Source organism: Ctenopharyngodon idella, chromosome 6 (assembly GCF_019924925.1).
Source record: "Ctenopharyngodon idella isolate HZGC_01 chromosome 6, HZGC01, whole genome shotgun sequence".
NCBI lineage: Eukaryota > Metazoa > Chordata > Actinopteri > Cypriniformes > Xenocyprididae > Ctenopharyngodon > Ctenopharyngodon idella.
Window position 1 is genome coordinate 25,407,047 of NC_067225.1, and position 12,144 is coordinate 25,419,190.

The window sequence follows — 12,144 nt, forward strand, 5'->3', positions numbered from 1 at the left end:
AATTCTGACTTCTTTTCTCAGAAATGCGAGATATAAACTCGCAATTGCAAGTTATAAAGTCAGAATTGTGATATAAACTCGCAATTCTGAGAAAAAAAGTTTAGATCTTTTTGCGAGTTTATGTCTCACAATTCTGACTTTATAACTCGCATTTGCGAGTTTATATCTCGCATTTTTGACTTTATAACTTAACGCAATTCTGAGAAAAAATCAGAATTGCGAGATGTAAACTCACAATTGCGAGAAAAAAAGTCAGAATTGTGAGATAAAAAGTCGCAATTACCTTTTTATTTTTTTATTTAGTGGTGGACACAAGGTTCCATACACTTTCCTACAGTTGAACGCGCCTTCAAAAAGGCTTAACCGTGAGCACGGATAGATGCGTATCTAGTGGACTTTTTTTTCAACCGCTTCAATCACAAATTAAAGTAGGCTACATTTACTGCACACATAATGTCCTATCCCGACGCAACGCCACAACAAGATTCCAGTGAAAAGCAATCTGTCTGTCAACATTGACAGAATATTTAACCCCTAACTCAGGGGTGTCCAAACTTGGTCCTGGAGGGCCACTGTCCTGCAGAGTTTAGAGCTTGCCTCAGGTCGGCGCACAGAAAAGCGTTTGAAAATGCATTGTAAATGTTGGTCTATATCAAAATTGCAATAAAACAATCAAGTGAACTATTCACCCATTGTTTTAAACATATGTTAGTCGTGTGATCCACATGCAGTGGCAGGCACACAAGCAGCACTTTCTACTCAATAAATCTGGATGCATCCAGGTTATTTAAGCAATTTATAGCTACACTTTGGGGTTTGAGTGTAATGTAGATTAACTAGAATTATTTAATGCTATTTTTCCATCAATAATCCATCAGCTATAATAAGATGGCCTGGTTTAAACCAACATTGTTAATCTGTATACAACTGGGGACCTGAAAGAGGATGTTGTGAAAGTTTCTCTAATTTGGCTTTTTCTCTGCGATGTTAAGCAAGCAAATGAGCACATTCACCGTAATTAAAATTAATTGTTAGTGTTTATGTCAGAACAGGAAATGTTACGATAATGTCTTTCACTGTCTTAATGCCTCTCATTCTTACTTTATTGGGGCAAATGAACTGCTGGCAGTTACTGTGGTAATGGAAAACCCTTGAGGAAAATTGCCATCAGAATTGCATAATTTACTATCATTATAAAATCTGTTTGCTCAATATAATGAAGAAAAAAAATATCAGATTGAGAAATCCAAAGACTAAAATTATAGCTGTATGTGATGGACAGTGTGTTTTGTTTGTTTGAGGAAAAAAAAAGAGTCAGTGCCTATGATTTCTCCGGTCGGGTATAACAGTATTAGTTCTGGTATTATAATGCATAACGCATTTCCTGTGTATATTCAGTGTTTAAATACTGTGTGATCATTGGGACTATACAAAAAACAATTTCATGAATATCACATGTTTGTCTTATTATTTTTGTCCCCCCTAGAAAAGCTAGGAGATTACATATTCTACTCAGCCATAGTCTTCTAATGGGAGCTGCTTCATTTTTATATGAGCCAGGGCCTTGGGAACATAACTATTTCCAGAGAAAAGATAATTTACACATCTCTTCATCATTGTCTATTGATATACATTTATGTTCTGTCATGTTTATGGGATCTGGCTACGTCTTTAGATTCCAAGTTCAGAGAAGGGCAAGAAACACAAAAGAGAAGAAGAAAAAGTGGAATGCAGAAGGAATTTAGACTCCGATTTAACATTCATTTTGTACTGATGTATTGATTGATTGTGTTGGCCGGCTGGTGATAGACTGTAAGGTGAAAATGTGTGTTAATTAATAACTCACTTGAGTCAAGACAAAGCAAACCACTCTGAAAGTTTATTGGCGGGATATCAAAAATGGCATGCAAAAAGTCTGTAAATGTGTTATTGTAGGCAAAAGTAGAACCGAGATAAGAGAAAAGATAGATTGTCATTGCAATGCATGTGAACTTAGATCAGTGTGAGATACAGTGTGAGAAGAGCAGTAAATTTCTTTATTATTATTCATCAGTCCAACTCTTCACTATAAAATAACTTGGTGAGAGTTACGTTATCATGACCATGACAGCTATAATCATATAATGGAACAAAGTCTCTTGGTTTGAGAGCCGTTGATTATTGCTTCTCTTGTTCATCTTTACTGAGGCAAATCGGGAATGAATAATTTTTTTTCATTGCCACATTTAAATGGATCAAAATGCATGGAAAATGGATTTTCAAATGTCCCATTGTTCTCATAGACCTTCCATGAAGCTTTCACAAATATGTCATTTCTGTTGTGCAGTTACAGTAAGTTAAAGGGATAGTTTACCCATAACGAAAATTTGCAGTTAATTTACTCACACTCAGGCCATCCAAGGTTTTCTTCAGTAGAACAGTAAAGAAGATTTTTAGCTGAAGCTGTGGTCCTTGGTGATTAATATAATGCAAGTCAATGGCTACCGTCACTTTGAGAGAGAAAAAAAACAACAACATCCCCCCCCCCAAAAAAAAAACAAACATACAAAAAAAAAAAAAAATAGCAACACAGGCTAATTGGAAAAACTTAGGCTACCTGTGTCGACATTTTTGCAAAACGCAAAATACGTACCATATCATTGCAGTTTCTAACAGAAATGGACACTAGAGGCAGTAAAGCACTTTTAATCGTTTTCAGGGCCAGATTGGATTAATAAAGACTTTTTTTCACGCGGCTTCTTGCACAATTATGTTATGACCAAAAAAACACTGTTTACCATAGTGCATGATTTGAAAACGAATATATTTTGGTGTTTGCATCACTTAGGCCTACTCAGCTCCATGTTAAGTTTTACTAGTGCAATAAGCTTTCGCGGTAGCTCAGCTGGTACAGAATAGTACTTGCGATGCGGAAAGCTCGAGTACGAATCCCGTGGAAAAACAAGTCACAATAAAGAAAAGTTCAAAAACAAGCTAAAATGCCATGGTTACGACTGCTTTTTTATATCACATTTGCTTTTGTTAACACTATCGGGTAGGTTTAGGGTTTAGTGTAGGTGTAGGTGTACGCTATTAAACGTGATGGAGCATAAGCTTTTAGCGCCACTTACTGGACATTTCAATTCAGAACTGCGGTGATAGGCTACGTAAAAACTCCTGCGTAATAAAACGTACCATATTCATGTTCATCTGTTCCGGAAAAAACTAAACACGCTTTTAGCGCCACTCACTGGACATTTTAGTTTGAAACTGTTGCGAAATGAGCACGACGCGACGTATTTTGCGTTTTGTAAAAATGTTTACACATGTACGTTTTTCTAATGAGCCTAAAACACATATAGGCAAAACAAAATTAATACCCGTGGCTCCTGACGATTCATTGAGGTCTTATGAAGTGAAACAATTGGCCTGTGGAAGAAACTTTATAGTTTCCATAGCACTCTGGAGTGCTTTTTTTCTGCAAGGCAAAGAAAATGATAACAACATTACATTAGGGTGAGTAAATGATGACAGAATTTTTTATTTTTGGGTGAAATATTACCTTAAATTTTCTAAGTCATCATACAAAGTATTATTAATTAGAATTCTGTATTCTCACCAACACATTAGTCTGTCATTTCAGCATCCCTAATTCAAACCTTTATAAGGACCTGCAGGAAGTTGTGATGCTGTCACACTGCAGCTACCATGGTAACAGCTCCTATATGCTTGCTTGTGCATTGTGCTAATGCTGGGGCAATCAGTCTGAATTAGTGCAGTTTGGCAGATGGCTCACTGCGCTGTTTTCCACGTGCACTCAACGGATCGATACAGCACCTCATTACAGAACCCAAAGCAAGAGACAGATCACACACCAGATAAAGGTAAAGCAGATTCCAGGGAGGGCTTATATCAATGATGATCAAATACTTTGAGTGGTGGTGGTTTGATTTCAGACAGTGGACAGCTTTTCGAAAGAACTTGCTTGTCCATACTTAAAGCTGAACTTAACGCACTTAACAGTAAGCTCACACTGGTTTAGGAAGAAAATGCGTGCCAAGAACAGCAGCAGTTACTTGACTTGTACTTCATCATTACATACTGAAGTATTCATTTTTAACTGAATACTTGATCTTGTTCAGTTGGTTTTCCAAGAAGAAAAAAAAAAATCTCTTTAGAACCTAATTTAATTTAAAAAGTACATATTTATATTTGGATCATTTTTGGTCTCATGAACATGTTATTTGTTACTCGGAAAGTCGTTTTGACCCCCCCCCCCCCAATACACGTGTTTGTGTGTGTGTGTGTGTGTGTGTGTGTGTATAGGTCAAATCCTAATAAGAGGGAACAGTTGTAGTCCATAAACAGTCCAAAAATGTCCAAATGTTATATAACGAATGTCTACAGAATTTATGGATTTATTTTATTTAAATGTTGGACCCTTACAAGATGTCTTTACAAGGTGATTACATAATTTAAATGAGTAAAACGCTTCCATCTAACAGTCTAATTATAAAACTAAGTAAATTATGTTAATATTTGAGCATAAATGTGGGGGAAAAATACTTTTAAGTATGCCTGTTTGCTGTTTAAATGCGTTTATGAGAAAGTACCCAACGCTTTTTCTGTCCTGTGGTAAATGTCAATGTAAACCTGAAAGGCAAATTAGCACTTTACTGGTCTTGGCAGCATTATAAGTGACTGCTGAGGGGTTTAATTGCAGTGTATTTTAAACCATAAAAGGAAACACTATGTCTGTACTTTGCACCCTTCTGTGCACTTATACCATGAGCAAAGTTTCATAGCAGGTGATAGGCTACCAATTCCTGCAAAACTGCTTCTAAAAAGTATTTTTGCCATTCTGAAGGGGCCATTGAGTTTACTTGTCAAAAGCAGTCTGTCTATATGCTGGTGAAGTCTGGAGACAGCAAGCCTTTAATTCTGTACATTTCTCTCCAAGGGAGAACACAGTCAGCCGTAGACTAACTGTCTGAGCAAAGGCTCTCTGTTCTCTCTGAGTGGGCATCAGGGGCTATAGGGACGTGCTCTGGGAGCAGAGAGAGCACTTTGGACCATACCCATAATCCAGCAGTAATCTGTTCTTAAATGCTAGGCTCTGGCTAAAGGAGATGAGGGGTGACAGAGAGCGATTCACAGCAATAAACAGGAATCGGGCTTTGGAAAATATTGACGGCTATTGAGCTTCAGAAGGAAGGGTTTCCCCCTTTTTTTTTTTTTTTTTTGCTGACTGAATGTGAGGGTCAGTTAACACAAAAATCATTTGAAGGAATGTATGAAGTTAGTTAATGCTAAAATATTCCTCTTTTACAAAGCATTTGTGAAATGTTGTCAGCATGGGCCGCAAGCATCATTTTATGTTAAAGGTAGGGTAGGCTTTTTTTTTCTTTATAGACACTTTTTGTTATACTGGTTGAAACTCATTCTGATAGCATAAGTGGTCATTAAAATGTACATAAATCTTCTGTGGAAGTCTCAAGACCAAAAAATGTTCCTCCAATCATTGCATTCAGTCCTGCCTGTCAACATATGTATTTCCATACCTCCGTGCACCCTGCTCGCGCAGACATCTTACGCATTAGCGCGTATACAGAGTTGTGGACAGTCACCAAGCACCAAAAACAAACAGTGGCCACCTTTTACAGTTCCCCCTGAACAAAAACAACGAACTTATGCTGTGTTCACACCATGTTGTAACCATAATTACGAGATGGCAACCTGTGATGTTCTACCTAGAGCTGTTCACGTCCTCAGACACTTATTTATGCATTTCTATAACACTGTCAACGGCAAAATGAATCTGCAGCAGTCAGGTGGTACAAGTCAGTCCTCTGTAAGTTATGTTCATTATTATTGTAATATTATGTGCTTTCTTTGAGACATGAAGTAATTTAACGCTGTCTCACACCACTTTGCAGACTCTGCTGTGTGCGCTCATGTGTTTTGGAGGAGGCGTGGCTTTGAAGAGCGCTTTGAAGGAAGGGTGTGATCTCATGCTTTCAAAGCTAGCTTGCTATTGCTAGCCTTTCTGAAATTGCCTACCCAACCTTTAACTTTATTCCTCCTTTGAGGTAAATAAGAATATTTTGCCAATATTTGTGTTTTGTAGTTTTTAGAGTTGTTTTTTGGAACAGAGCTACAGGATGTTCTGGTATTTTAAGATGACAGAGGCACAGATATAAATATGCATTGCATGATTTTTTGAATGTTTAAAAACAATTGAATATTTTCCGTGCAGCCATAAAATATGGCAGGCCAAGAATTTTTGCCAGCCGCATTTGTGATGCTGCCCATGTTTACAAATAAGTACCAGAGGACATTGGATCTTAGCTATTGCAAATTGTACCTATAAGCAGCTCCAGGGAGCCAAATTACACACTGTTGCAGCTAATGAAAATGCATGGAAGAGCACACTGTGAGGCTGAATGAGGAAAACAAAACATGTTTGGGGTATTTAATAGATATCATCCTTGTGATTTTTTTTCTCTGTATCTTTGTTTTGAAATGCTGCACGTTAACATACCTTACCTTAATTAGTTACAAAACATGCAGTGTGTCCACATAGTGTACCACTTAAACTAGTGAGTGGATGAAACAGACAAGAGAGTGAAAGCAAGCAAGAGTAAAAGAGTGTGTTTGCATTTACCCCTGCTATATAGCCTTCAGTCAGTGAAGAAAACCTGGAACAGTTGGTAATGCAATTGGATGACTCACCTAATGGTTTGTCGTATTAAGCTGATCTCTCTGTAGGAGACATTAAAAAGCAAGATTACAGACAAATGCTGTATTATGTGCTGATTGATCTGACATTTAAGAATTTTACAAGTGAGCCTCAAAAGTCTTGTTACCATAAGGAACTGACAGGTAGCATATGAGTGCAGAGCTGGTCATTTCCTGTTGCCCTTTGTCCTTCAAATGAACACCACTGAAATTCGTCTCCATGTAATTTGTTTTAACTATCATGATGTGACATAAAACAGACAAGGACCTGAGTCATACAATTGCTTTGATATTCAAATACAGTAATTTCAAATTACTTGTATAATGTACATTTATTTTATAATTGTCTGTGTGCTTTTGTGCTGGATTTTCATACTGGATTCAGTCTTGAACTTGAATTGGGGTACAAATATACAAAACTCTTAATTCTTCATAAGAAATTTTTTTGACTTTCTCTTTTTCAACACCAGAATTAAAGACAAAACAGGTTAATTCTGGGTTGAAACTGTTATTTTTGTCTGCCTTACAATAGAAAAACATCTCTGACAACATTTACTGCTTTCTAAGAATACTAATGAGTTCTTACAGGATTAATGACTCTATTATTCTACAGTTAGTTAGTGAAATAAATGTGGGGGTAAGGTTAAGCAATAGCCTAATTGCTCAGTTAACATCCAATTTAAAACTCTGTGTTTAGAGGTTAAGAGCTCATGCAGAAGCCAGAGATGACTTTGTGCTCTGAATGGACAAGAGAAGAGCTACAGAACTGTAAAGGCCAAACCATCTTCCACAAACATTTATGATTTGTTTTTACAAGAATCTTGCTATTATACTCTAAAGAAATGCTGAAAAAAAGTGTCATTCGTATTCTTCTCAGCATGCATTGGGGAATGAAAAATGAATAGAATTTGACAGTTTTATTTATAGTGCTTTTCTTGATTTTGTTGTCATGAATAGTGACTTGATCTTGACCCCTTTTGCATGGAAAGTCCAGGAAGTCTGTATGAAAGAAAAAAGAGAAAGCAATCTGTTAGCATTCCCATTCATCTCAATGCGCTTGCTCAAAGACCCCTCAAAATGCACGACTTGAAATCTACCATCTTTGGTCATAAATTCCTGTGACTAATCTGGAGCCGCAGGTAAACAACTTGACATTTTTAAGTTCAGCCAAGACATATTTAAAATAATCAATGAAACGAGTTCAAAAAGCTCATGAAAACTGCCACAAATACCTTTTCTTTTTTTCTTTTTTCTTTTTTTTTTAAATGCACCATTACAAATTTGTTTATTTTATCATTTTCCATATTTGGAATAAATAATCAGGCTTATATTTCTTTACAGAAAGTGTTTTGATTATTATGATTTGGTTTTATTATTTCTGTTGTCTGTAATATGGTTGCTGTGTAGTTTATATTTAGCAGCTGCATATCTGTGTACAGTCAGAGCGCCTAAAAGCAGGTGTCAGTAAGCGCTTACATTTCTTCCCAGATCCGACAGGCTGTCTGAGAGCTGCGCTTATATAATCTCCTCACATCCTCACATCTGTACATATGAATTCTGAACAGTTTCAGGGAGGAGATGTTTATATGTTAATGGCAGTGCTGAAGGGGAGATTTGAGAAAATGATAACTTATTTTTGGTTGTTTATAGCAGTGGGTCATGACCCAAAAATGTATTGCAGTCACTGTTTGTTCTGACAGCAGGGAAAACAATTCTGCACTAATACTATGCAAATAACAGAATGCAACCTAGCAAATAATCGTATATAGTTACGGTAGAAAAATAAATATGCTTATCAACTTTTAAAAGGGAGTTTAAAACGCTTCCCACACCTTTTGTTGTTGGCGTCAAGGCCGTGTGTCCAATCAAGCATTATTCTGGCGCCAATTCAGCTAGCCAAATTGGGCAGATGGCAACATGGAATGTTGCTTGATATCCCCTCATTCTCAAAAACTATGAACAAAACTATGGAAGGTAAAAGAAAGTATGACTCAGACTATATTAAATACGGGGTCACATCCATCAAGGATAAACATGAGTCACCGCTCTAATGTAAAATCTGAAGCAAAACATTTTGAGAACCACTGGTTTATAGTCTGATAAAAGCATTATGAATTCACATGATCAGTATTATTGTCTCCATTGCATTATGTAGCAAATTCAAAATCCTTATCACTGTTCTACCATAATTTATCACCTGAGATGTGCTGTTTTTATTTACAATGTAATAAATTTTTTATTGATACCATACACATTATGCTATAATACTTGGTATAATTTGCATTAATAGAATAAAACTTATATAAAAATGCATTTTAGAGTGTCAGAGTCTATTCAGCAAAATATGTTTTGTATATCTGCATTTAGGTAATTTTTCATTTCATAGGCACTGCTTTGCTATAACAGAATATTTGGCTGCCTTTTTGATTGAAACCCAAGCTATAGCAGCCTCACGGACGAGATTGCTGTGTGACGGCGTGTTTAGTAATTGAACGTCATCCTGTTCCAAACTCGATTGCTGCTTGGAGTGGAACAGCTCTGAATAGTTTAATATCACCTTCTGAGCCCAAGGCAATGAATGTCTGGTTGACAAAGAATCTGGTTACCTTCAACATCTAGCTATTCTCTCTCTCTGTGTGTGTGTGTGTGTGTGTGTGTGTGTGTGTGTGTGTGTGTGTGTGTGTGTGAAAGAGAGAGCATCTTTGTATGCAAATAATTGCTTTTGCAGGTAACAACCTGTTTTGTGATCTAATGTCTTTCAGAACCTGAGAAATTTTATATCCTTATTTGTTTATGACCATATGTCTCTGTCAATGTTCACGAGTCTTCTTGTTTGTTTGATCTGGACCCAAAAGTAGTTAATTAACGAAACCCAGGTGTTTCTCTAACTTCCAATTCTTCTAAAACAAGGAAAACAAATGATATCTCCCACAGAAACAGAAACTAAGTGAGCAAAGAATTATCTTGCCGTCTAAATCCTTCTCTTTCTAAAAGCAGGTCTCTCACTGTGCCAGAGTTAAAGAGATTGAGCGCTGAAGATGTATTGGCTTATCCTCAGGTATTTAATCAGTCAGACTAATGAAATGAATTGAGCCAGAGAGAACTGATTGTCTGTGACATTTACAAGTCCCCTGAGAGCATGTGCATGTGTTTGTGAATTGACCTCCATAATTATTCTTCAACAATCACAGGACAAGAAATAAAACTGGGACTTTTTGCTATTTAAATCATCAGTGTGATTCTATCTATGTTCACTTAAAAGGATAGATGGATCAAAAGTGATCATTCTGGCTTCATTTTCTCCAAACCTGAATGATTTTCTTTCTCCGTGGACCACAAAATAGATGTTATGAAGGAGGCTTTTTTTTATTTTTATAATAACTAAAAGTGAATGGTGACCATGGCCTGACAAACTAAAAAAATAACTAAAAAGCATCATTTAAGTATTATAAAAGTGTTTTATATGAATTTAGTGAATAGTTTGTGCTCAAAGTTTGTCCTGAACAATTTTTTTTTTGCCAATTTGTGTCATTTTCCTCCTCACTTCAATTGAAGACATCAGGGTCATACCATTGGCAGGGCTTTTGCTCTTCCAGATGCTCCACAACCAAGACTGACAATCATTTATAGATGTAAGTAAACATATAGTTAAAAGCCTCTGTCTTATATGCTTTCATATTTAATGATCCTGAGCCAGAGATGGACAGTCACCAGTCAAACATTAACATTGCTTTTTATATCAGTGCATTGCTGCAATTGTACAAATTATTATTTTATCCAATATACCAGTATCAGATAAGCATGTGTGTATGGATTTTATCCACTGTAAGGAGCTTAAAACTGGGCTAGAAAGAAGGACTGGTGCAATTGTCAAAGACTAACGGCTGAGGAAATGGTTCATCAGATAAAATAATATTTTTCAGTTTTGTATATGTCCTTGTGTGTGTGTGCTTCACGTCATCCGACAGAACTTCAATTATTACCCTGTCGGATTTGATCAGACCAGTGAATGTGATCAAATCTTGCTGGGTTCAAGCCCTGTGTTTAGAAAGGGAAATAGAAATTAAGCTGAGTACACTGAAAAGGAGAGTTCCCCAAAGGTTCCATCTCACTGACTGTTTTGCAAGTAAAAATCAGAGCGAGATTAAGCATGTGTATGCATAATTAGGAACTAATATGTGCATTAGCGGCACTGCAACTGGGTGTTATTTACCATTGAGTGGGGAAAACAAATGGGCTGCAAAACTTTTCTATTCTGTTCAAATTTTAAATATTAACACATTAATGTTATTAAATAGAATAAAGATTTTTTCTCTCGCATTTATAAATGTATTTAACTCCCAAATTTAATACTATTCAATGCAATTCAGTCTTTGCACATTTAGATACTGTTTTTCTCCCCATTATTCAATTATAATAGCCCTTTACCAAGATTTTATTCAGTCTGCAATTTTCAAGTCATAACACATCTTTTTTTCATTTGAATTCAAGTCTGGGCTCTGCCTGTGTCATTTCAGAATATTTCATTTTCTTTTTTTTCCAGGCCATTTCTTTATAGTATTTACTTTTTGCTTAAGGTCATTGTCCTTCTGGAAAATAAATCTTAAGTGATATAAAACATATTCTCTTCAAGGATTTGGATCTGGCTCTATGCATATTCCCCTTAATTGTCTCCATCAAATTTTCCAGTTTCTTAAAAGAAACCCTATGGTACAGGCCTTATGCTTCCTCAACCATTCTTGATTGATGATAGGGAAGGTGTTACTTGGTCAACACAGTGCTTAGCATTCAGGCCAAGGAGCACAAATTTAGTTTCATCACTTTCAAATGCTTTACATTGCTTCTAGATCACTGCAGTACTGTTGGCGTTTCTCATAATTGGCCTTCTTTCAGCCACTCTCCCAAAGAGGCCAACAAATGAAGTGTTGAAAAGATTGTTGTTGGACAGTTTCTGCTGTTTCATCCAAGCTGGTCTTTGGTCACCACTCTTACAATTGCCCTACCTGTTTGGTTGTCCAATTTGGTAGGAGAGCCTGATTAAAGACTGAGTTGTTTTATAAATATTTTATACGTGGACTTCACAATGCCAAGAAAAGCATGATGGTTTTTCAAACATTGTCCAGATTTATCTGAAAGTTCCAAGTGCAGCTTGGTCTCAATGAAAGCAGCATTGATCTGACCTGATCTGATGCTTTAATTGAGACACCTCACAAAGGCATTGATATTTGTTGTGTAATCAACCAATCGAATGTGTACCCTTCTAAATAGTGTCTTACGTGATTGTTATTAGATAGTTCTTTGTGATTTCATCTAGAAAGACACCTCACCAAATTAAACAATGTGGGTTAATCAATGGCGGTTATAAAGCCTGGGATAGGTGCAAGATCTTGAAATTCTATTAATCTCTATAGAAATATATCAAACAGA